Source organism: Rattus norvegicus, chromosome 16 (assembly GCF_036323735.1).
Source record: "Rattus norvegicus strain BN/NHsdMcwi chromosome 16, GRCr8, whole genome shotgun sequence".
In the NCBI taxonomy this organism is placed as follows: domain Eukaryota; kingdom Metazoa; phylum Chordata; class Mammalia; order Rodentia; family Muridae; genus Rattus; species Rattus norvegicus.
Genome location: NC_086034.1, coordinates 7,116,066 through 7,121,326, shown reverse-complemented (window position 1 = coordinate 7,121,326; position 5,261 = coordinate 7,116,066). Strand labels below are relative to the sequence as shown.

General features: G+C 48.3%; 1 long non-coding RNA gene across 1 annotated transcript; it reads left to right on the top strand.

Moving 5' to 3' along the window:
• Positions 1 to 739: 739 nt before the first annotated feature.
• On the top strand, positions 740 to 4,058 carry LOC134482451 (uncharacterized). The gene is made up of 2 exons (XR_010058561.1): positions 740 to 830; positions 2,728 to 4,058. It is a non-coding gene; the product is annotated as an uncharacterized LOC134482451 (long non-coding RNA).
• The last annotated feature ends 1,203 nt before the right edge of the window (positions 4,059 to 5,261 follow it).

The window sequence follows — 5,261 nt, the reverse complement described above, 5'->3', positions numbered from 1 at the left end:
AGTCACACAGAAGTGTGTCCTGGTCAGATGTCGTATAAGACATTTAGAAGAGGTAGAGGGAGGGGGAGTGGAGGGGAAAGGGGGAGGAGGGGAGGGGTAGGGGTAGGGAAGCAGGGAGGAGGGGAGGGGAGGACAGGGGGAGGGAATCAGGGAGGAGGGGAGGGGAGGGGAGGGAGAGGAGGAAGGAGGAGGGGAGGAGGGAGGGAAGCAAGGAGGAGGGGAGGGGGAGGGGAAGGAAATAGAAGAGAGGCGAGGAGGCTACCTCAGCTTTAACTGCTGAGACCAGTGACAGTAAAGCCTTGTGTGAGGTTGCCCAAAGAGCTTCTCAGAAGGAATTTGTCAAAATACAACAAAGGCTTTGCTGTTGTTAAAGCTGGGGTTTTGGAGGCTGGCGGAAGCCCTTGCTTCTCTCATTCAGTTCTTTCAAAGGTGTCTGGGATTCATTCTTTGTTTTAGACGCAGGAGGGAGGGCTTGCATTTCTTTCCTGTGTGTGCTCACACATTTCTGCTGATAGCATTTCTGAAGGCTGAGCTCTTGATTTGCCATTGGCATTTGTTCGGCGAGAGCCGTCTACACTGATGTGATGGTTTGATTATGTTCAGTCCAGGAAGTGGCACTATTAGGGATGGCTTTATCAGAGTAGGTTTGGCCTTTTGGGAGGAAGTGTGTCACTGAAGGAGGGCTTTGTGACCCTCCCCCTAGCCACATGGGAACAGTCTCCTAGCAGCCTTCAGATAAAGACTTAGAACTCTCATCTCCTCCTGCACCATGCCTGCCTGGATGCTGCCATGCTCCTGCCTTGACAATAATGGACTGAACCTCTGAACCTGTAAGCCAGCCCCAATTAAATGTTGTCCTTATAAGAGTTGTCTTGGTCATAGTGTCTATTCACAACAGTAAAACCCTAACTAAGACGATTGGCAATGATACTCTGGACCCTGACTGACAGGAAACCTCATATTGATTGGCGTTCACCGAGCCGCCAGCCGCGGGCCTGTGAGCCATTAGCTCTACCTACATAGGATGCACTTTCCCCTTCTCTCTGTGTGGGTTGGACACAGTCTCAGGCAGGCAGCAAAATGACTAGAGCACCTTTGGGTCTTGGCATCTGTCTGCTTTTGCTCTATTAGAAAGCATGAGGACCTGAGTTTAATCTCCTAGCACCTACATAAAGAAGCCAGAGGCAGCAGGGTGTGCCTGTAATCCGGGCACTGAGGAGGTGGAAACAAGAGGATGCCTGGGGCTCTCTGGCCAGTCAGCTAGCTGAATTGATGAACTCTGGGTACACACACACACACACACACACACACACACACACACACACACACGAGCACTCTTCACACCTGAAGTTCATATAAAACATTTCCATCTTGGATTGTTTGTCGGCTCGTCTGTTTGGGCCAGAATGATCACGTGTCTGTTCCTGAACCAACCTGGAGAATATCATGCATTCTCTATCTAAGATCTGGGTTCCTAAACTCCTCTCTGCAGTGAGGCAGTTGGACACCCCAAGCCCACCGCCCCCATAGACCTATAGGACCTACATGACAGCCAAAAGCAGGACTATCCTCCCTCCACCTCTGGTTTACACACGACTGGAGAGATCTCTGAACAAAATCAGAGAGCCGTCTAAAGCACGCAAAAGACAGTAAGCGTGAGGTTACCCTCCAAAGGCTTCTCTGTGCACAATTATAGAGCACACTACTCCACCAGAGGCAGCCCAACAGGGTGCTGCAGCCTCGGACAACCCAAAGGCTGCACCCATCCCAGAGCCGAGCCTGCCAGATCTTTATCTATGGAAGTGTAAGGATTTCCAGGAGGAAGTGAGAGCCAAGAGAACAACCACAGCTCCCAGGTCACTGGGCAAAGCCAATTGTTCCCCGTCCATATGGGATGCTCATTAACCTCATCACACGGAATGAGTGAAGGGGGGAAACTGGAGCTCCAAAGCTTCTACTGCGGCATCTGAGGGAGAAAACAACTTTAAGAATAAACTCCCCTCAAACAAGGAAACATAAAATTTGAAAAAAGAGTCTATCTGAAATGAAATAGTCTTTAATTGCTCCTCCCCTCGCCCCCCCCCCCGTATCAAGGAACAGAGAAGTAGGAAAATACACTGTCTTTGAATAGAAAAATAAGAGTAATGTTGGAAAAGATCCATTAATTTGGCTTTTTGTTTGTGTGTATCTGGCGGCCTCCAGAGTTTACTCTGTAGACCAGGCTAGCCTGGAACTCACAGAGCTCTCCCTGTTAGTTAGTTGCTTTAAAAAAATTATTTATTTATTATATATAAGTACATTATAGCTGTCTTCAGATACAACAGAAGAGGGCATCAGATCGCATTACACATGGTTGTGAGCCACCATGTGGTTTCTGGGATTTGAACTCAGGACCTGTGGAAGAGCAGTCAGTGCTTTTAACCACTGAGCCATCTCTCCAGCCCTAGTTGCTGTTTTTAACCATCGACCATTAAATTCCTTCTTTCATTCTGTCACCAAGGTTTTTGGTAAGTGTAGTTTTAGTCGATTTTTTCCAATGGGGGGGGGTAGGGTCCAGGGGAGCAGTCTGTCAAAGCCTTCCTTGCTGTGGGCTGAAATCGATTTAACCTTAGCTGTACATCTGACCCATTCTGCTAGCATCCATTGAGGGTGACTGGTGTTCCTGGCTTCACTGTCATAAGATGACCCTGTCACATGGTCAGCAGCTGTCTTTCTTCCTTTCCACAGGAAGAGGGTGCTTTCAAGATCACTGTCCCCAGAGGCATTAGATGCTGCTTCTTAGCATCTTGGACCTTCCTCTGGTGTCTGTTCAAATGGGTCACTGAGTGACTGAGCTCCCGCTAACAAGAACCCGGAAGCAGAGAGAAATCCTTGGTTTAGCTCTGGCCTTGAGAGCCTTACAACCTTTCTGGCAATCAAGCCCATCAGGAACGTAAGAGGATTCCATCTACTTTGGAGTTGATAAATGGGCCCTAAAGAGCAGAGGACATGAGAATGATACATCTCTTCCGCCTTCCAGAATCCAAAGAGCCCAGCAGTACCAGAGAACAGTGGGAAAGGAGGGAACAGAGAATCTGGTAAAGGCTACATTGTAGAAAGTTCTGGAAGCCAGAGTTCTCTATCTGGCTTAGCTAAGGAGAAAGAAAAAAGGAATGATCCCCATCTCAAAGCAGGATGTGATAGTTAAATTTGCTTTGAACTCTCTTCCCACGGGTGATCCAGCCTCTGGCCACCCGCCAGAGCTCTCTGGATTCTCAAATCAGAGACACATACACACATACCAGCTTAATTTTTAATATATGCCTAACTAGCTCAATGGTTGGGCACTTCTAAACCTCCCCGTGGCTAGCACACACTCCCCTCCGGTGCTCCTGATTTAATATTTGCTAACTCTATATTTTATGTCTGCTGTCCCAGACCCAGTCAGGGGAGAGAGCCCTGTGGCTGCTTACCCTGATTCTTACATTTCAGTGATCCTTTCAGTCTGAACTTTCTGCTTCCCCATCGTGGCGATTCTCTCTGCTCCTCATTTCTTCCCCCCCCCCCCATCCCTTGTCCATGCAATCTAAAAGTCCCGCCTCTGTCTCCCTAACCAGCCATTGGCTGTACAGCAGTTCTTTATTACCAATCAAAGTCGGCTGGGGGCAGGGACCCCCTGCGTCTGGAAGCACGGCTTTTGGGAGCTGAATTAAGACAAAGCATTAGAATCATTTCCCAACAGAAGCCAGCGTGTTCTCCCCATTCCGTCAGATCGCCAACCCAATGAAGGAAAGGGTACAATCTTCACGTCGGTAACGATGGTCTCATCCTGTTCAGCTACTTAGCAGCCACACGATGCTGAGAAAGCCGCATACGTACACTCTCTGACCGTCAAACTGTTTACTCCACGTGTGATCTTGCAGCCCTTGGGAGATTTGAGGCAATCACTGGGCAAATGAATACAGGCTAATTTGATGGATGACGAAAAGCAGCCATGTAAGTGGTTCTCTTCCATCTAGCGCCAATCAGTCGGTCCACCTGACCAACAAAACCGTGAGAAACGATAAAGGTTTAAATGTGTTCGGAGTGTATTGTTTTGCTGTGCCTCGAAGGCAGCTGTTAAGCTGTAGATGAACTCGCAGCTATCGTGTTAGCAGAATTTTCACTGTGCATGGGTGCATGTGTGTGCATGTGTGTGCATGGGTGCATGTGTGTGCATATGCATGCGTTCATGCTCACACAGTGTCCTTGTGGAGCCCGGAAGAAAATAACTTGCAGAAGCTGGTTTCTTCTTTCTACCGTGTAGATTCTGGGAACCTAACTTAAGTCATTGTGCTTGGAAAGAAACACCTTCACCAAATAACCCATCAAACCTGCCCCAGTCTCTCTACTCTTTTGGGCATGAAACTTCTCTGATAACAAAAATCAGCTGGGGTCTACAGAGGTGGCTCGGCACTTAAGAGCTGAGCTCCTTGTCTAGAGGACCCAGGTTTGATTCCCATCACCCACAAGATGGCCCACAACCATTCTCAACTCCAGTTACAGGGGATACAAATCCTCTCCTGGCTCTTCTAGCCTCCTCCAGCACCAGATATGCACAGGCACACATGCAGGAGACGCTCTCATAAAATAGTAATATATTATTTTAAAAGACAAATCACCCAGGTACCTGAGCTCTGGCTGGTGTTTCCCAGTGTCTGTTGGTCAGGAACATCCAGAATCCACTGAAACAGTGCACCTCTGAGGTGGATGGCCATCAAAAGATCCCGCGGCTTCGTCTCAGGGCTGGTTCAACCTTCCTATAATACAAATAGTCTGTGGAAGTGGGCTTTAGGGGTTTACCCTTTGTATGAACCTCTCAGCTAGGTCTCCTTGGGCACATAATGTGGCCCTGGTAAGCTGCAGACATTGAACGTTCAGTGCAACTTTGAAGTGAAACAATGTAATTCGTAAGAAATGGTGCCTGGGTGAGCTGGGAAAACTCATTCTTTATTCCATAGACAGAACTTTGGGGGCTGGATTGAACTCAGACCTCCGGCCATAACCGAGCGCCTCCCCAAGGATCTATAGTCCTCAGCCAGGCTCAGACCACTCCAGAATGGGTTTGAGGTTCAGATTCTGAGTTGGATGTTATCCACGGTAGTCCAGAGGCACAGTTCTCCACTTCGGAGTGAGTGTGAGGACTGGGGGAGATGGTGCTCTAACAAATAGGTCACAAGATTCAGTGATAAATGAGTCTTTACATTTTGTTCACATGTTTTGTAAGTGTGAAAATGCCTATA